Source organism: Dama dama, chromosome 14 (genome assembly GCF_033118175.1).
Source record: "Dama dama isolate Ldn47 chromosome 14, ASM3311817v1, whole genome shotgun sequence".
Classification (NCBI taxonomy): Eukaryota; Metazoa; Chordata; class Mammalia; order Artiodactyla; family Cervidae; genus Dama; species Dama dama.
This window is the reverse complement of record NC_083694.1, coordinates 66,138,383-66,165,109: the sequence shown is the minus strand read 5'-3', so window position 1 is coordinate 66,165,109 and position 26,727 is coordinate 66,138,383.

The window sequence follows — 26,727 nt, the reverse complement described above, 5'->3', positions numbered from 1 at the left end:
CTCTTTATGCCAGCACTGATTTAGGGAGTTATGAGGTGAAGAAGCAGAGTGAAAGAGAGGCAGGCACTGCATGGTGTCACAGACCTTGCAAACACCCGCTACGACCGGGAAGTAACAGATAGTGACTGCTGCTCCAGCGGCATCATCAGGCTTGGGGGATTCAGGGAAGTGGGCAGCAGCGCTTGGGGTGCTCTCTGCCCGTACCCGGCTCCTTTTTCCTTTTCCCTCCACTGTATACTTCTACCCACTGTTGGCTTTGATGGCGTGTGTGGTCCGGAGGCTGGGCATGGAGATAAAAATTCTTCCCTTCAGCTCTGCTGTTTGTAGACCACCGTGCGGGCAGTCCTGGTCCTCTGATGTTTGTATCTTTGCTCCATGTTGTTAGGTGCCTTAGTGCCTGATCTGAAGTCGCAAGCTTGGTCTCTCATGTCCTCACTTGCTCATCTTTAGAACAGCCTTTCCACTGCCTGTCTGTTGCATTGTCAAACGCTGTATCAATATTAAACATTAGTAGAGCATCCTTGCCTATTAAACACATCCTAAGGACCCAATGATCGCGGCTGCTTTTAAAAGGCCTCTCGTAATATTTACCTACCTGGCTTCCTTCTATACCCTTAGCTGTGTTTTTCTGAAACAGCTGTGTCCGGAACAGAAGGCTCTTTTGTGCAAACTCATAAGTCACCTGTACTTATTTTGTGTATCCAGGGCTGTTAAGCTCTGCAGCAAGCTATTTTTATTTAAATAAGAGTGGGTATTTGATATAATAGATTATTACATGTTCTGCATATAAATTACTAGGTCTTAGAAGCAAGAAATGAGTAATTTTGCCCTGAGGTAATGTAACAGCTACTGCGGAGTCACTAAAATCAATTAAATAGATCATTTGTGGTCAGGGCAGAAGCGTGGAATTACTACCTGAATAGCATTCAGCAGTCCTTCCCTTGTTTAATCATTCAACAACAAGTATGAAGAACCCAAGGTGAGTTTGAGACATTAACTAAGTGGTGGGCAAGGCTACAAAGAAATATAAAACCTGCATACTCAAGGAGACCAAAGACTTTATCAAATCCTTTCCATAGGAAGTGAACTGAACTCATTGTCCTCTTTGATGGATAAAACTAAGCACTAGGGAATTGGGCTGGCTTACAAAGAAACTGGACATGGAACCAGAAGTGGGAGGGGTAACCTGCACAGTTTTGTTCAGGAGAACATAGAGTGAGGAAGAGCAGGCAGCATGAATCAGACCTCTAGACTCTGCCTCGAGAAGACCAGTTATGATGCAGGATGTATTCAGAGCCAGGGGCCTTTTTACTCAGCCTAGCTCTGTTGCTTATTAACGGAATGATTTGGGACAAGTTACATAACCTCAGATATGCAGATGATACCACCTTAATAGCAGAAAGCAAAGAGAAACTAAAGAGCCCCTTGATGAAGGTGAAAGATGAGAGGCAAAAACCTGGCTTAAAACTCAACATTCAGAAAACTAAAATCATGGCATCTGGTTCCATCACTTCATGGCAAATAGTTGGGGAAAAAATGGAAACAATAGCAGATTTTATTTTCTTGGGCTCCAGTATCACTGTGGACAGTGACTGCAGGCATGAAATTAAAAGACACTAACTCCTTGAAAGAAAAGCTATGACAAACCTAGATAGTGTATTAAAATGCAGAGACATTATTTTACTGACCAAGTTCCATCTAGTCAAACCTGTGATTTTTCCAGTAGTCATGTATGGATATGAGAGTTGGACCATAAAGAAGGCTGAGCACCAAAGAACTGATGCTTTTGAACTGTGATGCTGGAGAAGACTCTTGAGAGTCCCTTGGACAGCAAGGAGATCCAACCAGTCCATCCTAAAGGAAATCAGACCTGAATCTTCATTGGAAGGATGGATGCTGAAGCTGAAACTCCAATACTTTGGCCACCTGATGTGAAAAACTGACTCATTGGAAAAGACACTGACGATGGCAAAGATTGAAGCCTGGAGGAGAAGGGGGTGGCAGAGGATGGGATGGTCGGATGGCATCACCAACTCAATGGACATAAATTTGAGCAAACTCCAGAAGATGGTAGAGGACAGGGAAGCCTGGTGTGCTGCAGTTTGCGGGGTCACAAAGAGTCAGATACAACTTAGTCACTGAGCAACAACAGTAATAACAACAACTTAACCTCCTTGAGTTCCAGTTTCTTTCATCTGTCAAAAGGAATAATTGGACTGTTTACTGCAGAGTGATTGAAAGGATTAAATGAGATACTGTATGTGAAATGCTTGGCACGGAGTGGGCTCAAATAATAAGAAGGGTCATGATGCTTTTAACACTGGTCCACATGAAAGGACTGGGCACCACTCTCACTGTGGGGATGACCCCATGCTGCTCAGAAGACAGAGTTGTGAGGCTCTAATCCTGCCCTTGCTATTGATCTGTATCTCAGCTGGAAATGAGATATCTCACCCGCTTTTCTCGTGGTCCCCAAAGAAGAATCCAGTTGTGTGTGCGAGTCATGGAGATGGTGGCATCTTCTATCCAGGATAGAAGACCCTTTGCTACCAGTTTTCTCCCTAAGAATCACTTCATTCTTTGCCCACGAGAAACTTTTCATTTGCCTCTATATTTGAAGTGGAACCTCTGGGTTTTTGGGTCAGTATCGTCTGGCCTGTGAGTCATCCAGGGCAGTCGTCCACTTTTTAATGGAGTGATTCAAGAATGTATTGTCGCAGGGCAAATTCGGTGGAGGGTGAGAGTTTAACAAATGAGTCTGAGTGGTCTAGCCCCGCTCCTACACCACTTCCAGGAGCACAACACCCTTCAACCCTGATCCCACCCACTTCTTTGTCACCGTAAAATCCACCCAACAAGAATGGGTGGACCCAACTGAACTTCTTTTATTAAAGCACCGATGAGTGAAAGATACTGTAAAATAACACTTATGTCAGAAACTAAAGTCAAAATGATGTCTTACTTTGATAATTAATGTGATCAGACTTCACAGCAGAATATGCTAAATAAATTAGTCATTACATGCTTATGTTTCCTTCAATTATAGGTTATTGGTCTAATAATTGCTTCCCTGAACAGATGAATTGTCTCAATATTCTGCTTACTTTTGCCTATAAAGATGTGACTTTTTAATACCAATATTCAATGAAAATACCTTTCTTCTGGCCTTGTTGTATAAAATAGAGAATTTTTTTTTTTTTAATGGCAATTCATGGAACGCATGAGAATGACTTTGATTAGATTTAGCTGATTTTTGCTGGGTGTCTTCTCAGCATAAGGACCAGGGCCAGCCACTGAAGGGGACACAGGGGACAGACAAGGGAAAGGGTCATGATGACTCTGAGGGACTAAGAGCCAGAAAGGTCCTTGAAGAGTAGCATCAGAGGACAGTAGCCTTTTCAAAATGCTTTGCAGATAGCTGAACCTTGGAAGCAGAGAGGACGGTGGGGAAGAGTTTTCTGGGTTGAAGGCACGGCAAGGCCTGGGGAGGACAGAAGGAGGAGAGACCTCAGAGATGGCCATTCGCTGCTCTCTTTGAAGGGCCTTATTACATGTAGTTCCCTGAATGTTAGGAATCCCTGTGTCCCTTTAGGTCATTTCTAAGCACCTCAGTGTCACTGGCTAATAAGCAAAGAAGCCAAAATTCCACACTGGGTCTCTCTGATGCCTTTGAACATCTCACTACTGCTTCTTAGACTTAAGGCACCACAGATTCACCTGGGGGCACTTTTGAGACACAGAATCCAGGATGTCACTGCAGATCGTCCCCAGAGCCTCAGGGTTGGAGCCTGGGCAGGTGTACATGGAAATGGCCTGGGGTAGTGCTTCTCAAACCTTGTGTGCGCCCAGGTTTTCTAAGGAGCTTGTTAAATGCAGAGGCCTGGGGCGGAATCTGTGTGTGGTACTTAGTCGCTCAGTCGTGTCCAACCCTGCGACCCCAGGGACTGTAGCCCGCCAGGCTCCTCTGTCCATAGGGTTCTCCAGGCAAGGATACTGGAGTGGGTTGCCATGCCCTCCTCTGGGGGATCCTCCCAACTTAAGGATTGAACCCAGGTCTCCCACATTGCAGGTGGATTCTTTACTGTCTGAGCCATGAGGGAAGCCCAGGACCCAAGAGTTGGCATTTTCACAAGCACCCAGGTGGGGCTGACCCTCTAGGTCACTAACTCTTTGGCTAGCAGGGCCCTGGGTTTCGGAACCGCAGCCAAGGTTGGGAGTCACGGCACTCACTGGTCTACATGGTCTCCTGTTTCATGCTTAGTCGCTCCGCTGTGTCCAACTCTCTGCAACCCCAGGGACTGTAGCCCTCCAGGCTCCTCTGTCCGTGGAATTTTTCAGTCAAGAATACTGGAGCGGGTTGCCATTTCCTCCTCCAGGGGATCTTCCCAAGCTTCGCAGGTATTAAATACCCGGTTCTCCTGCACTGGCAGGCGGATCCTTTACCGTCTGAGCCCCCAGGGAAGCCCTGTTTAAACTGCTCTAAATATGAAAAGGGGCCAGAGAGGCCCAGAGCCAAGAGGCAGGAGGAAATCAAGCTTGGGGCTGGACTGTGGGGTCCAAGCAGGCGGTGATTTCAAAGGAGAAGGACGAGAAGGTAGAGCCGTCGGCTTCAGAGAGGTGCCGGGCCGAGCTCTGCGGCAGGTGGGCTCGAGCTGCTCTCCTGTCCCTGACAGAACCCACACACAAGGCCCTCAGAAGGACCCTCTGATTGAATAAATGTGTTCTTCGTGTAGGAGAAAAGCCCCAGGTTTAAAACTAATTTCCCTTCTGTGGGGCTCTTCCTCTCTTCTCCAGTGTAGACACACATTGACGTTCTCAGAGGAAATCACTTGGTGCTTTGAAACAAACCCACACGAGGGAGGCACATACAGGCTTTGATAGAAAGATGGCCCTCCTGATTTGCTCTGGTTCCCAGACTGAGGAAATATTATTCATGTTCCAGTTATGTTGAAATGAAACACATTTTAAAGTTTTCTTTTTTTTTTAATAATGGAAAAAACAGGTAATCCAAAGAAATGAACATAATTCCTTTAAACATTTTTAAAAAATAAATCAATTTATTATTTTTAAAAATTTAAATAAGGAAATAGCTTCATTGTTTTTGAGTTTGGGTATAATTAGATCATGGATTTGGTCTCATTAGAAAGTGAATGTTTATCGAAGACCCTGTGAAGTGGATGGTGGGGAGTAGCCAAATATTGATACATACTGTTAATTTCTTTATAAAAAGATAAAAATTAGGATAAGTGAATGGCATCCATGGGCAGTGGAGCAAATGTCTTATTTTCCCAAAAGCCCCCATCTTGGCAATATTGTGTTGCTTAGAAACTGACAAAACATGTCTCTCTCTCTGTGTGTTTCTCCCTCTCTTTCTTTTTTTTTTAATGGTCCCTTTGTGCCCTGATATTTTTCCAAGTTGGCAGCTGTGAGGAAAAACAATGTGATTTGGTTAGATGCAGCCTCCCTCTCTCAAGTCTGGAGCAGAATAGATAAGAACTTGTATGTCAGAATACAAAGTTTACTCAGCACCAGTCAAAAGCTTTTGATGTTGCCTGCCCAATCTGGCCTCGCATCTTTGAAGTTCTATTACACATGCTAGGGTTCCGTCAATAAGAAACAGACTTTTCTTTTCCCCTGCTAGTTAAAACATCTGCCTCCTGGAAACGCCCTGCATTAGAGCAGGTTACAATAGTTCCAGGGCTAGTAGAGACCCGAGCTTGGCCACGTCAGTGACTAGAAGAGGAATGTTTAAGGAACAGAAATCATTTAAGAAAATCCTCAAGGATGTGGGGGTGATGGGAGTATTTCCCCATTCCAAGATGGGAAGGCAGCAGAGTCAGCTTGGTTGGGTCTCTCATGAATGCAGTGGCTGACCAGGATGGTCTCCTCCTGTGGCTCTTTATGTAGGGCTGTATTCACGTTATAAGTTTATAAGCCACATGTGATCTCCACTCCTTATCTGGAGCGTTAGCTGTTTCTCAGTGAATAGGAGCAGAGAGAAAACAGGCTTATTGGTTTGTAGTGTCACTCTTTGCAATGTCATTTAAACTGCTCGGCAAATGGCTTATTTGTCAAAGAATATTGCTTTTTCCTGGAATAAAACCCAGTTACTGATTGCTGAAACCTATGGCTATCAGAAATGATATCATGATGCACTTCTGCTGCCTCACAGGGGTGCCCTTTGAGGGGACAGAGAGGAGAGGTGGGGGTGGGAGCCTTTGTTCCTGGAAATGAAAAGCATCTAAACAATGGAGTATATCTGAAGGACTGCAGATGCCAGGCTCTGTGCCCCAAACTCTGGCTTGTGACAAAAGCCTTTACCTCAGAGAGTTGGGTTCTGGAAATGTCAGAGATGGGTGGAGATCCAAGGAATATTGGTGAAGGGCAGGTGGGCAGACAAGCAGATGGACTGCAAACCAATGGCTGGTAGTCCCAACTGCAAGTCTTGACTCCGTGGCTGTAGATCCCATACATCAGCTGTTAGGAGGCTGGGGAGTGAAAGTCAGAATGAAAAAGAACATAAGCCTGTGCCTCAGAAAATCCTTGCCAAAATGCTGAGCTTGGCGAGTCAATGGCAGGGCAGGGGCAAGTTGGTGTGCTAAGGGTAACAAAGTCATTGGGCAGATTAGTTGCTCTAAGACATCACTAGTACCCTCTTTCTGTGTCTTTTCCTCTCTTGATAGTATCTTTGTTTTCTTCCAATTTCTAAATTTGGTGCTCTCATAGTCTTCTGTTCTCCGTGTTGTTCTACCTACCTTCAAATGCTAATGCGGGACTAGAATCTTTTCAGCTTATCCTGTCTAAGAATAAATGGCTAGAAATACTCAGTTGTTAATTCCTGTTAAGAGCATTTTGCTTTTAAGGGAAGAAGGAAGACAAAGTTTATGTCAAAGAAATGAATCTCTAATGGTGGAATTTCAGTCATTGAGTGGCAGAATTTAATTTCCCTGGTTACAATACCATGGAAGGTCTCTACTAACCTTGATGAGGAAAGATAAACAGACCTATCCTTCAGTCAGTTTGAAAAATCATAGAGAAGAAAACCACAAGAGACCCAGAATTCTTACCTGAAACATTTAGGGATAAACCAAGTCATGGTCACATTATGATATGGATAGTGGAAGGTCTTGGTAAGGAGAGTCCATAGAGGTTTGGTCATACCTCCACAACTGGTGTGAGCCGTTCTAAGCCAGGTTTTAGGTATGTGGTAACATGGGAGAAAGTCTGAGGTCCTGGAAGTAGCACGTGGGTCAACCTGCCCGCAAAGCCAGACCAACCACGTGAGGGTGCTGGATGAGGGAAGGGTGAGGAGGGTCCTGGTCCCCAGGTCTGGAAGGCAGGACCAAGCCACTGTGGGCCCCAGTCTGGGGAGGAGCACCGTGACATCCCCATCTGGCAAGAATCACGCTGTGCAGTCTGGACTGGAAGAGGGGGAGGCAGAGAGATGAGTCACGGAGGGTCCCCAAAGGCAGTGAGGTCTTGGGAGCATAGCTCCATAGCCTGATGGCCAGCATCAGTCTCCGCTCTGCCATCCTGTTGCTGGATGACTTAACCTTTGGGCAGGTGACTTAACCTGAGTTACAGGGTCTTTTATAAGATGGGGATGATACTGGTGTCTATCTCGCAGGATTCCTATGATGAAATGAATTTTAATATATGTATTTTTTATCCTGTATATCACCTGATCTGTGCGTGGCACATAGCGTGTTTGATGTCAGTGTTAGTGTTTATCATTGTGTCCAGATGTAAGGAGGGGAAGCACAGGCCCGTGGTGTCCACCAGGGGTGATGTTGGTGAAACAGTCTCAGCATCAGACCTGCAGTCGGGGCTTCAGATCCTACATGGGGAAGCTCTGTGCATCCAGGCAGAGGAGGGGCGTGCCCCCAGGAAGGCCAATGCAGCCTGTGAACTCTCAGTGGACACTTTTGTCAGAATTTAGCACCAAGCTCAGAAGGAAAACTGACCTTCACTTCTGTCCTCGCATTCCTGCTGGGGAAAAATCAGAAGAGATGGGCTCAACTTGCAGTTAGACACAAGGACATACAAGCTGTATGGGGATTGTTAGAGCGCCATTCCTGAGATGGAAATGAGCTGCCAGCCCCTCACGGGTGGGTTGGAGAAGAACTGGCTTCCATTGCTGCCTCGTCTCACGTCCCATGGCCGGGCTCAGTGACCACATGGGCCAGGAGACACTTTCTGCACCTGCAGCCTTCATGCTCTGCTCACAGCTCCAAAGCACCAATGACAGGTCAGCTGTCACCCTCTGAAAGAGAAGTGGCCCCAAAGTGTCCACTTCTGCTCCTGTCTGCTGCCTCCCCCCACCCCTTCAACCACTCCCACTCCCCACCCCTACCCAGCTGTCATTAAAATGACATTTTATTGTTGAATTCTTCCTTAGTTGTCAGTCAGAATCTATCTGCCTACCCCTTTCTGAACTATTTTGGGTCAAAAGACAGAGCCTCTTATGGGGCTGAAAAGCCTGGAAAAGGAACTATTTATCTAAGGAAGGAAATAAGGTCCTCTTTTATTTTGGAGACCATCTAAGATCTACTCTTAACAACTTTCAAATGTATGATAAAATATTATTAATTATAGTCACTCAACATTTAGAAAATAAGATCATGGCATCCAGTCCCATCACTTCATGGCAAATAGATGGGGAAACAGTGGAAACAGTGGCTGACTTTATTTTTTTGGGCTCCAAAATCACTGCAGATGGTGATTGCAGCCAAGAAATTAAGACACTTACTCCTTGGAAGGAAAGTTATGACCAACCTAGACAGCATATTAAAAAGCAGAGACATTACTTTATTAACAAAGGTCCGTCTAGTTAAGGCTATGGTTTTTTCCAGTAGTCATGTATAGAAGTGAGAGTTGGACTATAAAGAAAGCTGAGCACTGAAGAATTGATGCTTTTGAACTGTGGTGTTGGAGAAGACTCTTGAGAGTCCCTTGGACTGCAAGGAGATCCAACCAGTTCATCCTAAAGGAGATCAATCCTAGGTGTTCATTGGAAGGACTGATGTTGAAGCTGAAACTCCACTACTTTGACCACCTGATGTGAAAGGCTGACTCATTTGAAAAGGCCCTGATGCTGGGGAAGATTGAGGGCAGGAGGAGAAGGGGATGACAGAGGATGAGATCATTGGATGGCATCACCGACTCAATGGACATGGGTTTGGGTAGACTCCGGGAGTTGGTGATGGACAGGGAGGTGTGGCGTGCTGTGGTTCATGGGGTTGCAAAGAGTCGGACACGACTGAGCGACTGAACTGAACTGAACTGATAGTCACTGTGCTATGCGTTGCATCCCTATGAATTATTTATTTTACAACTGAAAGTTTGTACCTTTTGACCACTTTCACCCATTTTGCCTACTCTCTCTACCTCCCTCCCCCTGCAAGAACCAGTCTATTCTCTGTGTCTATGAGCTTGGCCTTTTTTTTTTTTTTCAGTTTCCATATATAAGTGAAATCATATGGTATTTGTCTCTCTTTGTCTGGTTTATTTAGCATAATGCCCTAGTGGCCCACCTGTGTTGCCACAAATGGCAAGATTCTTCTTTGTGGCTGAATAATATTCTATTGTGTATAAATATATCTTATATATATATGTATATACCACATTTCCTTTATCCATTTATCCATCAAAGGACACTTAGATTGTTTCCATATCTTGGCTATTTAAATAATGCTGCAGTAAACATGGGAGTGCAGGTTTTTTTGGTAAGTTAATACTCTTGTTTCCTTTAGCTAAATACCCAGCAGTGGAGTTTCTGGATCATATGGTACTTCTATTTTTGTTGTTTGAGGAACTTCCATATAGTTTTCCATAGTAGCTGCACCAATTTACATTCCCACCAACAGTATACATTGGTTCCCCTTTCTCCAATCCTCACTGACACTTATCTCCTGTCTTTTTGATGATGGCCATTCTGAAAGGTGTGAGATGATATCTCATTGTAGTTTTGATTTGCATTTCCCAGATGACTAGTGGTGTTCAGCATCTTTTCTGTGTTCCTGTAGGCCATGTGTCAGTCTTCTTTTGAAAAATGTTTATTCAAATCCTCTGCCCATTTCTCAATCTTTCTTAAGGTTAATTTTTTTTTAACCATTTAATTGTTTGAGGTCCTTGTACATTTTTGGTATTAATCTCTTATCAAGGAGGTACTTATTAAAGTACTTTGACTCTTCTAGGTGGGGAGAGAAGCTTGAGGAAATAGATGCAGGCAGGAAGGTCTAGATGGTATTAGCTGAGTAACAAGTAGTGCTGTTTGGCTGAGATACAACTGATGAAGTACTTTAAAAATGACCTAGTCATTTACTTGATTCTTGTTCATTGTTAGAAGCCACCAGAGATAGAGGTTTTATTGCCATTTTATAGATAAGTGTACTGAGTTGAGGGCTTCCCAGGTGGCGCTAGTGGTCAAGAATCCACCTGCCAATGCAGGTGATGTAACAGAGGGGAGCTGGATCCCTGGATCAGGAAGATCTCCTGGAGGAGGGCGTGGCAACCCACTGCAGTATTCTTGCCTGGAGAATCCCATGGACAGAGGAGCCTGGTGGGCTACAGTCCGTGGCATTGCAGAGTCAGACATGACTGCATGTACATTACACACACAGAGTTATAAAAGGTAGCAGTAATTGGTCCAAGGTGATATAACTACTACAGGCCCCAAACCTTCCTCTTCCCTATGCCCCGACTATGGGAGGTTTGTACCAGGAAATAGCAGGGGAGAGTTTGGAAGGGTATATTGAGGCAAGATTGAAAATGGACTTGAAAGGTCAAATTACCATATTCTGATGGCAGTAGGGAGCCAGCAGAGGTTCTTGAGGAGGAGAGCGCAGTGGCCAGAGATCTGCTGTAGAAAGGGCCAACGGGAAACAATGGGCCGAGGGGAAACAGTCTAGTGGAGAGGAGAACAGAGCGGAAGCGGATGGCCAGACCGGTCGCAAGCTCTGCACCAGTGGTGGGGCAGAGGGACACAGCAATGGGGCGGGGGCAACTCAGGGACAGGAAGGATCCCTGGATCCGAAAGAATAGGAGAGGGGTTGGGAGCCAAAGGGTTCAGAAGCAGAGAAGAGAAGGAGCGAGGGCTGGTTTCAAGAGTCCCTTGCAGTCTAGTGAATTAGATCTGTCCACAGAGGGATGGCAATCAGAAAGCCACGTTCTAAAGTGGAGGTGACTCATTTCAGAGTTCTTATTTTCTTTCTATGGTGGGATCTGGAGGGGGCACAAGTGAGGGGGAAATGAAAGAAAAACACAAACAGTAAATATAGGCAGCCCCGGAGCCATAGCAAAGGCTTAAGTGGACACAATTTCCAACTGGTGTGATATGTTCAGAGACGTAAGCCCAGGCGCCGTCTGGATTGGCTTGGTTTGGATTCCTAGGTTGGGTTTCCTTGCAGCAGCACTCGGGATTCGTTGAGGAAGAGCTCTCTGAAGAGGCCTGTAAGGGGCTTAGGGAAGCTGGGTAAGGCCAGGGAAGTCAGACACACGTGGTGCCTCGAGAGCCCGTCTAATCCCAGGGGGCGCTCTGGAGCAAGGACTGCATCATGGCGGAAGTTGTCCTGCCAGCAGGCCGGTCAGCCACTGGCTGCGGGTCTTCCGGAGGTGGGGGCTTCTAAACGCCCTGGCGTCTGTAGCTGAGGCGGCACCAGTCAGCCAAGGGCGGTCTCTAGCCATCAGCGCAAGTGTGAGCACTTTAAAGCCGCGCTTTATCTGCAGCAAGTGGGAAGAGAGCAGCTTCCAATAATGGGTGTCCACCACCTTCATTCAAGGCTTTTACCTATTGTGGTCCTCTTCACTCTTCATTTCTGTCATTGATTTTGTTTGCTTTCTCTGGCCTTATCAGGCTTTTTCAGGCCTTTGTGCTGTTCCACATGCTATTCCCTGTGCTCAGAAAGCCTCTTTTCCCCTTTCTCTGTCTGTTGTGCATTTAATCATCATTTCAGACGAAGCTAAAGCATCAGCTCCTCTGTGGAGCCTTCCTACTCTTCTCAGGCAGAGCTGACTCTGACTTCCTCTGTAACCCATAGCATCTTGCAACTGTGGGTATCAGGACATTATGAAACGTTGCTTTTATTTTTTTTCCTTGGGTATCTGTGTTCTGTATACTCTTTGCATTCTTGGAGGACAGGAAGTATATATTTTAAAATATTCAGTTCTGAACCCCCAATTGCTGTCCTCTGTGTCTGGCACATAATTTGAATATGGGCTTACTGAGAACGCCCTGAAGGAAGGGGCTGCAGCCATAAGGTGCAAGTGAACAGGGAAGGAGAGCCTGATTTCCAACATAGTGTGCTCTCCATGTGGGTGTTTTGGGTAAATGGCTTAATTCCTCTGGACTGAAACCTACTGTCCATAAATATGCCTGCCCTTGGGCACCAGCTCGGTCCTGTTCTCCAGTGGCTTTGGGATTCTCCTGCCAGGTCAAAATGAAACCAAGGCAAACATGGCCTCCATCTGGTATTGGCCAGAAGCACCTAAATTCCTTCCTGACCACGTGCAACCCTGCTGCTAACCTTCATCAGCCACGATCCCATGATCGATGGTGAACACATCCTTAAATCAGCAAGAACATTTAAAAATGTATATAAACCTTGAAACATGATGCTTACCCATTTATTTTAAAAGACAACTTTACATAATCCATGGGGCTTCTAGAGTTTTGAAGTAGGAAGGATGGTTTTTGGGGTGAGAGGAATAATGGATTAGAGTACTTCAATTGGGATAAGGAGAAGGGAACAGGAAAGTTAAGTAATCTGGTCAAAGTCACATAGCTCATAAATGATGGGGCTTTTTTGAACTTTAAAAAATATATAAAATCAATTTTATCAAGTTATAATTCATATACAATAAAGTATACCCACTTTAAGTATAGAGACTGATGCATTTTAATGAATACACTCGCCTATGTAACATTTCCAAAATCAAGATACAAGACATTTTCATCACGCTCAAAAGTTCCTTCATGCCCCTTTATAGTCAGTTCTCCCATCTCTGGCCTAGACATCCAGTGCTCTGCTTTACGTCACTGCTTTTTCTAGAATTTCATTTGAAATGAATGATACCGTATGTGGTCATCTGTGTCTGGGTTTTTTCCACTTGGCGTATTGTTTCAAGATTCGTCCTTTGGTATAATATTAGTGGTTTGTTGGTTTTCTTGCTGAGGAGCTTCCCACTGTGTGGATGTCCTGCATTTATTCATTCAGCCCCAGGTGATGGGCTTGGAGCTGTTCCAGATTTGGAGCTACAGTGTGTAATGCTGCTCTGAACATTTGTGTGCAGGTTGTTGTGTGGACATGTTTTTGTTTCTCTTGGGAAACATCCTAGGAATGCAATTGCTGAGCTGTCTAGTAAGTATTCATTTAATCTTACAAGAGAGTGTCCAACTGCTTTTCCAAGTGGTTGCACCATTTTCCATTCCAAGCAACAGTGGATGAGGATTTCACTGTGGAGCCTAATTCTGAGCTGAGGTCCATCTGATTGTGAAACCCAGGTCCTTTCTCCCCTGTGTACCAGGCATATTCCCAAATCTGAGCATATGTGTCAGTCATCCAGGGAAAAGTATTAGTCACTCAGTCATGTCCGACTTGTTGCAACCCCATAGGGGGTTGCAGGATACTGGAGTGGGTTTCCATTTCCTTCTTCAGGGGATCTTCCTGGCCCAGGGATTGAACCTGGCTCACCTGCATTGCAGGCAGATTCTTTACCATCTGAGCCACCAGAGGAACTCTATGCAAGAATCATCCTGTGAATTTGTTACAAATACAGATTTAGGACCCCATCCTTCAGAGTATCCGATTCAGTAGGCCTGGAGTAGAGCTTGGCAATTTGCATCTTTAACAGATGGCCCCAGAAGTTTGGGGTGATGCTGGTCCACACAACACTCTTTGAGAAAGTGTGCTATGTAGTTCACCAGATTTTCCAGAGAAAATCCCCCACACCCCCAAGCAGAGACATCTGGTATTCTAACAGGGAAATGGCTGCACTTAACAAATGCCAACATCTGGCTCATCCAGCTGTTTCTCTATCACCATTATCTATGGATGCTGTAGATGAAGAGATAAATGGCAAGGAATGGTGGATAATTTCCAAACCTTTCTGAAGTGACTTTGAAATGTATGTTTGTGCTTATTTTTTTCCTGATCGTCTGCTCCTAGGGAATCATGTCAAGCAAATACAGAGACTGCATTTTCAGGATAGAAGTCAGGAATTTCTGAGAAACTGTGTAATTTCCCTGACTGCTAAAGTCCTCCAGGACACCAAGTATAGGCTTTGAAAAGATGAGTGGTTCTCAAATGTCCTGTACATATGAATCTCCCAGGGCATGTGTTGCTAAGCAGTGCTTGGCAGGGCTCCCACCAGGAAACTGCCTTGGATTATTGACATCCCAGGTATGACCCATGATGGTGGCGGGCACTGAACCTCACTCTGTGAAACTGACATAAACCGTTGTTTCTCCGTCTCTCTTCAGGGCAAGAGGAAATGGTCAATTCCAAAGAATTATAGCCAAAGAAACAGGAGTTTGTTATTATTAATAGTATTATCTGTAGTCTTCTCAGTTGGTGTTAGGATGTGGTAGGTAAGAAACTGTTCCTTGGATGGGACTTACCTCGTGGTCCATAGACTAACACTGCACTCCCAATGCAGGGGGCCTGGGTTCGACCCCCTGGTCAGGGAACTAGACCCCACATGCCATAACTAAGAGATCCTGCATGTCACAGCAAAGATCGAAGATCCTGTGTGCTGCAACTAAGACCCGGCACAGCCGAATAAATAAATAATATTTAAAAAGAAAAGGAAAGTGTGTGCTAATAATTTAACAAAAGGAGACTAGACCTTGGAATCAGACCTTCAGCTCCACCAGTTACTAGGTGTGTGGTCGTGGGATAGTATCCTAAGCCTCAGTTGTCTCATCTGTAAAATGGCAATAATACTTCTTTCACTGTCCTCAGCTGTCTATGGCTGTGATGGTTGATTGAGATCCCTCCCAGATCCTGGCATATAGTTAGCTCGCTGGGTGAATGTCAGAGGAGCAACATTGTCACCTGCTGTCATTCCCTGGGCCCCTGTTGGTCCAGGGTCGCAAATGGCAACTCCTCATTATGCTCAAGTTCCCTCTGGAGAACCTGGGCCTTCAGCAAGATGTGGAGCTGGCCTTCTTCCCTTCTGACCAGGGAGCTTGTGGACAAAGTATTTATTCCACCCCTCTTCTCCCCGGGGAATGAAAAGTGCTCCCAGCCCCCAGGCCCTCAGCCGTGTCCCCAGGGAACCAGAACTCATTGCTATTTGTCACTTCTTATCTGATCTCCAAATAACACAAAGGCAACTCCTGCCCAGTGAAGGTCTGATTGGAAGTGACCTTCAGACACCCGGGCGTGTGAATGTGTGAGAACAGGCCAGGCTTGGCACAAGGAATCTGTCTTCTCCCAGCTCCGCCTCATCCTGGGGATGGGGTCCTGCCCCTCCACTCTGCACCCCGCCTCGCCTCTGGGGGGCCCCCCAGAGCGGGACAGAAGTACCTTCCTTCCTGAGATTTCTCAAGCCCAGCAGACTGTCTGCAGGTGGAGAGAGGAGCAGAGTTTTCTGGGTCTCTCTACACAGACCCAGGGCGCAGCCCAACACGCCTTGTACAGAGAGTCCAGGGCCAGCAAAGAGCAGGTGCCCAGGATGATGTTCAGGTCAGGGACCAGGGGCTGCCTCTTCTCAGGCCTCCTTAGCCTCAGAGGGAGATGAGATGTGCTCAGTGGAGAGCAAGGGGGTCTCACCATTAGAACTCGACTCTGCCTTCCTGTCTCCAGTCTCCCCCGCCCAGATTCCAAGCTCAAGTTCCTTTCTTGACAGTCAAGTCCCGTCTCTCCAGGAGAACACTCTTTCTTTGGAATTCTTCGCTCCTGCTCTGAAGCGCATTTCCCTCCCCTCCCCTTTGCCATACACAGTGACCTTGGCATGTCTGCCAACACTCAACATCGTGAGGCTTTATAAACCTCATATCTCAGAAGGGGCTGACATTACATTACAAGAGGATCTGTAAACCTCCCCGGGATGACTGATGTCTTTTTTAAACAACAGACCAAGACTTCATTTAAATTAGTAACATGGAGATTAGAGGCGCTCTCTCAGCCCCTGGCTTGGCCACGCCGCGACGCTGGGAATATCAGTCACATGAAAGCTGTTAAGTTTGAGATGGAAATAAATCTGGGAGCCTGTAAAAACTGTCAGCAGGTCAGGGAAGTTTATGAACTCTTGCTGTATCTAATCATAAATCATCAGAATAAGCTAAAACTGAGAAGAAAAATGTCCTCTTTTGTAATCTAATGCTGTCTGTTAGGGCAATAAAACTCAAATGAAATGCATGCATTGCAATTTTTAGCTGATACTTTACATTATTAGCAAAGTGAAGGAAGAGACTCAACTTAAAAGAGTGAGACAGATGAGGGGAAGGCCACCGTCCTCCTAAGGCTTAATCCTCAGCTTCATGGCTCTTTCTTCCCCTCCCACCGCTGCGGGCCTCAAAAGCAGGAAGTACACAGATGCCGGTTGATACGGATGCCAGGGACTTAGGTGCTGAGAGACAGGTAGTGGGTATCCTGGTGGTGGCCTTGGAGGTCACATGGCCGGGTCTCAGCTCCCAGGGGCTTCCCACACTGCCGTTATTGGCCCAGTCGACGTTCCCACACTTTCAGAGGGTAGAAGGTGTGGACAAAGCTCTCCTTGTTCCCATCAGCCTGGACATGTGCCCTCATCCTCCAGGCCCTTTGGGGGGTGACTCATTTCCAAGCCAACTTCTCAGGCTCTCCTCTGTATCCCTGAAAACCCTCAGTGATGACTCAGCTGTCTCATGCCGTTCCCTCGTTTTCTGTGGTGTTTGATGCTAAGTATCTCCTTTTAACTTTATGTTTTCTGGGACCTGCCCAGGAATTAACAAAGCCTCAAGCAACCGTGGCAGTTTTGTGAGGAAAAGGGCTGTTTCATTCACATCAGCTGTATATTGTATGCCTGATTTGTGCTGGGTGCCAGAGACCCAAAGAGAAATAAGTCAATACTCCACAAGAGGGTAGGAGGAAGGTGGGGCAGTCCTGGGCTCCTGCTCCAGACATCAAGTGTGGCATCCACTTGATGGATGCGCCTTGTGGATCTTCCTAAACGCCGGGAAGATATGAAAGGCTAGAGATGGAATGGGGCAAGAGCCAGATGCCTTCGAGAAGGTGGAGGGATTTCATGAGGTGGGTGGTGAGCTGCCATTATTCACGCCTGCTGATAACTCTGCAAGAGAAACAGCTCATCTAATGCTTTGACCAATGCAGGCCTTGGAGGATTTGATATATAAAAGAATGAATGAAATGGGTTTAAGGTAAAACAATTGAGATTTTGATTGACTAGATGGTAGAACTTCTGGATCTTTGAAATGTTCAAAAATTGGAATAAGGGAGCCCAGGGAGCTTGTGAAGACCCCATCCCTGAGGATCAACCAGAAAACAATAAATTCCCACTTGTCTAAGTTTAGATATCTTCCTGCAAGAAGGCAAGAGTCTGGGCAAGCTCATCTGTGGAAGTCCCACTCAGCACTCCTCTCTGCCCTGTACTCAGCTGAATTGTAGGGTGGGAATCTTCCTCCAAGAAGCCGTTGGCATGCCCCCACACCCCATACCTGTGCTCCTAACAGCGCCTCCCTGGGTTCTTCTCACTGGTCCTCTGTGACTCTCTTTTCCTGGTGGAAATAGAGCAATGGGCAGATTCTTCTGCAGGGGACTTGTACTCAGTTAGGGATCAGCATGGCAGGTGGTCATCCCCATTTGGTCTCAAGTTGGGCGACCAGATGAGCCTCATGAAGAGTGAACTTCCCAGAGTAGGCTCCCAAAAGTAAATAGAAGGTTGGATGGCATCACCAACTCAGTGGTCATGAGTTTGAGTAAACTCTGGGAGTTGGTGATGGACAAGGAAGCCTGGTGTGCTGCAGTCCATGGGGTTGCAAAGAGTCAGACATGACTGAGCGACTGAACTGAACTGAGAACAGGAGACAAAGAAGTAGAATTGATTAGAGGGAGATGCTGAGCTGTGATGCAATCTTTGCTGAGGCTGCTGATGACATATGGGAGCTCTGAAGATGGGATGACCCTTCAGGGATAACCTGAGTTGAGGTGAGGGAACTGAGCATTTTTACCCTCATGCTGATGAGTTACAGCAAGTGGGCTGCTCTAGGAAGTGGGTGTGACCCTGGTTGAGGGGGCTGTCTTCAGCTGAGGCCATTCCCAGAGATGACTGGCATCCTGGGATGGTCTGCTGGTAGCACTTCTGGCAGATAGATGGTCAGGGTGGTGGCCAGTCCATTCCCAAAGGGAGGTCCAGGTAGCACATTACAGTGTCCATCACAGCCACCCTGCACACTTCAGAATCACTCCTTATATGTTCTCAGAGCAGTTCCTCCAGGACTCAATGGGGATTTCATCTCTCTCAAGAAAATTTGGAAGAGGACAGTTATGGGAACAAGTTATATCCCCAAACAGCTTCCCAGGTGGCACTAGTGGTAAAGAACCTGCCTTCCAAAGCAGGGGATGTAAGAGATGCGGGTTCAAACCCCAGGTCAGGAAAATCTCCTGGAGGAGAATACTGCAACCCACTCCACTATTCTTGCCAGGAGAATCCCATGGGCAGAGGAACCTGGCAGGCCATGTTCCACAGGGTTGCAAAGTGTCAGACATGACTGAAGTGACTTAGCACACACACACACACACACACACACACACACACACACACACACAGAGCCCACATAGATGAGTTTTGCTATATTTGTCCATTCACTGTCAAAATTGGGCAAGAGAAAGCCAGAAGAAAGTGAAAGTTGCTTCAGTCAGTTCAGTTCAGTCACTCAGTCACGTCTGACTCCTTGCGACCCCATGAATTGCAGCACGCCAGTCCTCCCTGTCCATCACCAACTCCCGGAGTTTACTCAAACTCATGTCCATCGAGTTGGTGATGCCATCCAGCCATCTCATTTTCTGTCGTCCCCTTCTCCTTCTGCCCCCAACCCCTCCCAGCATCAGGGTCTTTTCCAATGAGTCAGTTCTTCACATCAAGTGGCCAAAGTATTGGAGTTTCAGCTTCAACATCAGTCCTTCCAATGAACACCCAGGACTGATCTCCTTCAGGATGGACTGGGTGAATCTCCTTGCAGTCCAAGGGACTCTCAAGAGTCTTCTCCAACATCACAGTTCAAAAGCATCATTTCTTCAGCACTCAGCTTTCTTCACAGTCCAACTCTCACATCCATACATGACCACTGGAAAAACCATAGCCTTGACTAGATGGAACTTTGTTGGCAAAGTAATGTCTCTGTTTTTTAATATGCTGTCTAGGTTGGTCATAACTTTCCTTCCAAGGAGTAAGTGTCTTTTAATTTCATGGGTGCAATCACCATCTGCAGTGATTTTGGAGCACCCAAAAATAAAGTCTGACACTGTTTCCCCATTTATTTCCCATGAAGTGATGGGACCGGATGCCATGATCTTAGTTTTCTGATGTTGAGCTTTAAGCCAACTTTTTCACTCTCCTCTTTCACTTTCATCACGAGGCTCTTTAGTTCTTCTTCACTTTCTGCCATAAGGGTGGTGTCATCTGCATATCTGAGGTTATTGATATTTCTCCCAGCAATCTTGATTCCAGTTTGTGCTTCTTCCAGTCCAGCGTTTCTCATGAATGTACTCTGCATATAAGTTAAATAAGCAGGGTGACAATATACAGCCTTGGCGTACTCCTTTTCCTATTTGGAACCAGTCTGTTGTTCTATGTCCAGTTCTAATTGCTGCTTCCTGACCTGCATATAGGTTTCTCAAGAGGCAGGTCAGGTGGTCTGATATTCCCATCTCTTTCAGAATTTTCCACAGTTTATTGTGATCCACACAGTCAAAGGCTTTGGCATAGTCAATAAAGCAGAAGTAGATGTTTTTCTGGAAGTCTCTTGCCTTTTTGATGATCCAGCAGATGTTGGCAATTTGATCTCTGGTTCCTCTGCCTTTTCTAAAACTAGCTTGAACATCTGGAAGTTCACGGTTCACATATTGCTGAAGACTGGCTTGGAGAATTTTGAGCATTACTTTTCTAGCGTGTGAGATGAGTGCAATTGTGCAGTAGTTTGAGCATTCTTTAGGATTGCCTTTCTTTGGGATTAGAATGAAAGCTGACCTTTTCCAGTCCTGTGGCCACTGCTGAGTTTTCCAAATTTGCTGGCATATTGAGTGCAGCACTTTCACAGCATCATCTTTCAGGATTTGGAATAGCTCAACAGGAATTCTATCTCCTCCACTAGCTTTGTTTGTAGTGATGCTTTCTAAGGCCCACTTGACTTCACATTCCAGGATGTCTGGCTCTAGGTGAGTGATCACACCATCGTGATGATCTGGGTCATGAAGATCTTTTTTGTACAGTTCTTCTGTGTATTCTTGCCACCTCTTCTTAATGTCTTCTGCTTCTGTTAGGTCCATACTATTTCTGCCCTTTATCGAACCCATCTTTGCCTGAAATGTTCCCTTGATATCTCTAATTTTCTTGAAGAGATCTCTAGTCTTTCCCATTCTGTTGTGTTCCTCTATTTCTTTGCATTGATCACTGAGGAAGGCTTTCTTATTTCTCCTTGCTATTCTTAGTTGCTTAGTTGTGTCCAACTCTTTGTGACCCCATGGACTGTAGCCCACCAGACTCCTCTGTCCATGGAATTCTCCAGGCAAGATTACTAGAATAGGTTGCTATTCCCTTCTCCAGGGCATCTTCCCAACCCAAGGATTGAACCCACATTTTCTGCGTTGCCGGCAGAGTCTCTGCTATCTGAGCCACCAGGAAGCCCCACCCCCTTCTGTAACAACAGCCCTGCCTCCTCCTGCAGGCCAGGGTCTACTCCCTTTCCCGAGATGGCCACTCCTCCTCTTGACGGCTCATTCTTGCACACATGAAGCCCAAAATGCAGTTACTCATGATCCAGCTTTTACTAGCTTTCTTGGTTGCCTCAAATGAACTTCCCAGGAGCCACCAAATTCTACACTGTTCCTATGATTACTTTCCTCAAATACCTCATTCATTGCCCCCGCTAATGAATCCCCCTCAGCCAGCACATCATCCTATTTTATCACGTAGGAAAGTGCTGACAGGGCTGCAACCTTGAGCAGGGCTCTCTGTGCCTGTCCCAGCACCTGGGATGGGGTCCTTGTTGCCAGCCAGGGGCTGAGAGATCTCATTTTCTCACTTCTGATACCAACAGTCACACTGAGGGCCCCCAAGGAGCAGACTCAGATAAGGATTATGTGTAAGAATCAATTAGGGGGTACTAATACTTATGAAAGAGAGGTTAATGAAACAGCGTCAGGTAGTGGGAGAAGTTGGACTGTGCTGGCCTCAGTAGACCCTATTGTTGAAGCGTGTTATTCACACAGTCCTTACTTTTCGTGACCCCATGGAACCCCAAGTCCACCAGGTTGATCTGTCCAGGCAAGAATACTGGAGTGGGTTTCCATTCTCTTCTCTAGGGGCTCTTCCCCACCCAAGGATTGAACCACATCTCCTGCATTATAGGCAGATTCTTTATTATCTGAGCCACCAGGGAAGCCCCAGGAGACCCTGTGGGGGTGTGCCCCTTCAGAGGTGTCTTGACTTGGGGCAAGAGAGATAGAACTCTATTCCTTTGTGTCAGTCTATTGATGGATTTGCCCCCCGCCCCCAGAAGGAGAGTTGCCTTGGGCCAGGCAAATCTTTTCCACTTAGATAATACCCAGAGGAAGTTGGGGATGGCTTCCTTGGTGGCTCAGATGGTAAAGCGTCTGCCTGCAATGCTGGAGACCCGGGTTCAGTCGCTGGGTCAGGAAGATCCCCTGGAGAAGGAAATGGCAACCCACTCCAGTACTCTTGCCTGGAAAATTCCATGGATGGAGAAGCCTGGTAGGTTACAGTCCATGGGGTCGCAAAGAGTTGGACACGACTTAGCAACTTCACTTTCACGTTTTTTCACTTTCAAGGGTTGTCTGCAGGCAATGCTTCCAGCCGTTTCAGTTCAGTTCGGGCACTCAGTCGTGTCCGATTCTTTGCAACCCCATGGAATGCAGCATGCCAGCCCTTCTTGTCCGTCACCAACTATCAGAGTTTACTCACACTCATGTCTATTGAGTCAGTGATGCCATCCAACCATCTCATCCTCTGTCATCCCCTTCTCTTCCTGCCTTCAATCTTTCCCAGCATCAGGGTCTTTTCCAATGAATCAGTTCTTCACATCAAGTGGCCAAAGTATTGGAGTTTCAGCTTCAACATCAGTCCTTCCAATGAATATTCAGGACTGATCTTCTTTAGGATGGACTGATCTGCTTTAGGTTGGATCTCCTTGCTGTCCAAGGGACTCTCAAGAGTCCTCTCCAACACCACAGTTCAAAAGCATCAGTTCTTTGGTGCTCAGCTTTCTTTATAGTCAAACTCTCACATCCATACATGACCACTGGAAAATCCATAGCCTTGACTAGATGGAACTTTGTTAGCAAAGTAATGTCTCTGTTTTTTAATATACTATCTAGGTTGGTCATAACTTTCCTTTCAAGGAGTAAGCATCTTTTAATTTCATGGCTGCAATCACCATCTGCAGTGATTTTGGAGCACCCAAAAATAAAGTCTGTCCCTGTTTCCACTGTTTCCCCATCTATTTGTCATGAAGTGATGGGACCAGATGCCATGATCTTAGTTTTCTGAATGTTGAGCTTTAAGCCAACTTTTTCACTCTCCTCTTTCACTTTCATCAAGAGGCTCTTTAGTTCTTCTTCACTTTCTGCCATAAGGGTGGTGTCATCTGCATATCTGAGGTTATTGATATTTCTCCCAGCAATCTTGATTCCAGTTTGTGCTTCCTCCAGCCCAGTGTTTCTCATGATATTTTCTGTATATAAGTTAAATAAGCAGGGTGACAGTATACAGCCTTGGCGTACTCCTTTCCCAATTTGGAACCAGTCTGTTGTTCCACGTCCAATTCTAACTGTTGCTTCCTGACCTGAATACAGATTTCTCAAGAGGCAGGTCAGGTGGTCTGATATTCCCATCTCTTTCAGAATTTTCCACAGTTTATGTGATCCACACAGTCAAAGGCTTTGGCATATTCAATAAAGCAGAAATAGATGTTTTTCTGGAAGTCTCTTGCCTTTTTGATGATCCAGCAGATGTTGGCAATTTGATCTCTGGTTCCTCTGCCTTTTCTAAAACTAGCTTGAACATCTGGAAGTTCACAGTTAATGTATTTTAAAGGTATAAAATCTTCATTCCTGAAGAGGGATTTAAGTGGGTGGAGCATTTCAGCATCTCTTGCATTATTGATTCCCACAATTTAATATGATCAAAGAAAATGAGGATTGAAATCAAAAGGTATTGGATTTGGTACTCAAAAACCCCAGTGACTTCTGAGTTACTGAGTTGAAGGAAACACTAGAAGAGGAATGTAAAAAAGAAAAAAGAAAAAGAAAGTTATGCGTCTCAGGTTATTTTTTTGGTCAAAGGTTCAGTTGAAATTGGATAAGAAATAAAAATTAAACTGAAGGTATTAGAATTCAGAGTTGCAAACCTGTAGGCTAAATAAGGCCAGCAGTCTTATTTTGTCTATATAATTTTAATAATTAAATTATTCTATTTAAAAAGTTGAATGTTTAGCTTTTCTGGAAAAATCAAAGATTTGGGTTACACTAGGCCTGTATTCTGATGAGTGATTTTGCTTCTTCTAAACAGAACCACTGCTCTCCAGTTGGCCACAGCCCCCACCCCTCCCTATTGTGCCTTGTGAAAGAAAGTGAAGTCGCTCAGTCGTGTCCGACTCTGCAACCCCACGGACTGTAGCCTACCAGGTTCCTCCATCCATGGGATTTTCCAGGCAAGAATACTGGAGTGGGTTGCCATTGCCTTCTCCAGGAGATCTTCCCGACCCAGGGATTGACCCCGGGTCAATGTGACCCCACATTGTAGGCAGACGCTTTACCATCTGAGTGACCAGGGAAGCTATTGTGCCTTACTCATATACTCTTGCCAAATCTTCGTAGGGACTTGAGTTTACAATCACATTTTTATCTGCTTTGTGAATTGTGATATTGGTTGAGCCCTTAATGTATCACTGCGTTTTTTCCAACTGTAGAAGTTACATGGGATTTTATATATTCATTCAATAATTTGAAATATTGAAATTTCCATTTTGCTGAGCTTCTGGGTTCTAAGGTACAGTCATGAGCAGAAGGGGTGAGCTCCCTCTTACATTCTAGGGGAGAGGCACGCATTAAACAAGCCAGTCAATTAGTGAACAGTGATGTCAAATAGTTGTAAGAAAGATCAACAGAATTGTAAGAACAGATGAAAAATATCCAGCAGAGAGCTGTGAAAGAGTGTAAGTCCGGGGTTCAGGAAGGGAGTGGAGACTAGTGGGATTTCAGGCAAGATATCACTTAGGATGAGAGAAAATCAGCTGAGTATGATCTAGGGCTGGGGCGAGCAAGAAAAACAGAGGGTCCATTAATTGCACCAGGCCTGAGGTGGACATGAACTTGAGGTACTCAAGCAGGCTATCAAGGGCTTCCTTGATAGCTCAGTTGGTAAAGAATCCATTTGCAATGCAGGAGACCCTGGTTTGATGCCTGGGTTGGGAAGATCCGCTGGAGAAGGGATAGGCTTCCCACTCCAGTATTCTTGGGCTTCCCTTGTTGCTCAGCTGGTAAAGAATCTGCCTGCAATGCTGGAGACCTGGGTTTGATCCCTGGGTTGGGAAGATCCCCTGGAGAAGGTAAAGGCTACTGTCTCCAGTATTCTGGCCTGGAGAATGCCATGGACTGTATAGTCTATGTGGTTGCAAAGAGTCAGACACTACTGAGCAACTTTCAGTTTCACAAGCAGCTGAAGGAAGGCCAGTGTGGCTGGGTCCAGTGATGGGGAAGACAATGAAGCCATAGAGGCAGGCCCCCAACCCCCACCCTAGTAAAGTTGCAGAAGCCAGTCTGAGAAACGTGCATTTCATTTTAAGAAAAATGCTAAGTCACCAGAAGGCTTTTAGCTGGAGAGATGTGTGATCATTTGTGCTTTCATTCGGGTCACTCTGGCTGCTGGGTGGAGGATGGATTTTCAAGGGGCACAGGGAAGGGAGGGAGCAGGGAGACTAGTTAGGAGGCTACTATGATCACCCAGGTGAGAGGAAAATGGTTTGGAATGCTCTGGGATGCGCTCCTGAAGGGTTTACAGTCAAGTTGGGAACAGAGAATGTGCATGCATGCATTCACACATGCTTGTGCACACACACACACACACACATTGCAAATAGATGCAGATGGATGCAGAAGCATCTGCCTAGCAGATAGATGCAGAGGTGTTCGGATTGCAAGGAACAGAGCCTTGAGCATCCCAGGCTGGAGGGCATGCTGATAATTTCTAAGAGGAAGCTGCTGGGAAAGGCTTCACAGTGGAAGTGAGTTTGGAGTTGACGGAGGTCATGGATGAGAGGCGGGGGAGGCGTTCCGGGTAAGGGGGAAAGGTGTGAGTAAAGGCCCAGCATAGGCAGGAGCCCGTGCAGCAGTGTGAGGAGAGCGTGGTGGAGCCAGGATGCTGTGGGCCTGGCGGGAGGTGTGAGGGCCACAGAGGAAGTTGGTGGGCAGCTTAGACCTGCCCAGGCCAATACACCGGCCACTAGCTTCTCAGAGCTTAATTTTTATCACTGCTGTCTCCCAGGGGGTGTGGTTAAGCAACGTGTCAAGAGCAACTGCGTGTCTGTGCTTGATATCTGCTACTTTTAATCTTGGTGATTCCAAGGGCATTCTCACTCCCGTCTCTGTTGAGCACTTGACATGTAACCACCGAAACTAAGGAACTGAATTTGAAATTTAATTCAAATTCAAATTTAAAACTTGAAGCCACGAGGACCATTTTTTCCCTATTAAACAAAACTTCAGTGCTTCGGCAGGTTTGTTTGACTTGAATCGTTGAAAGCCTAGCATCCATACTGAGGTGTGCTGTATACATAAACTCTACTCCAGATTTCCAAGGCGTGGCATTCAAATAAAAAAGTAAAATATCCCATAAATAATTTTATATTGCTTGCACGTTGAAATTAGAATTTTTGATTCATGGATAAAATAAAATGCTATTAACATTAATGTCATCTTTTTGTTTTTTACTTTAAAAAATATGATTACCAGAAAACTTAACATTGCATATGACTCCAACTGTATTTCTGTTTGACAGCACTGCTTTAGAGAACCAAGGTGAAGAGCTCCTGTAATTTCTCATTCAGTAATTTAGAGTTGACTTTTAATCAAAGTCCTCAAGTAGTGATTGCATATACCACCCCAGTCTTCATGACAATAATGATCCATTAATTATCACCTCCTACAGTACTATTGGTTAGCGTTTATTGAGTGCTTATTTTTGTAGCATGGTTCTAAGTACTCTCCACAGACAGATACATGTACGTTTAATCCCCAGTGCAACAGGCAGACCCATTAAGGCACAGCCTCTGGCATGAATGATCAAATGGGATGCGTTACTCTTGGTAGGAAGGGCCAGGCAGGACCAGAGACAAGGAGCTGGAAGGCAGAGAAGTGTGGGCACAGAGGTGAGCCAGGGTAGAGAAGATGTCAAAGTGAAGCCCATTCTGCCTGGAGAAGTGCCCCGGGGCTGGATTGTCTTGTAAAAAATCTTGGCCCTCCTGGCCTTTGGGGGGTGAGGTAATCCATTAGA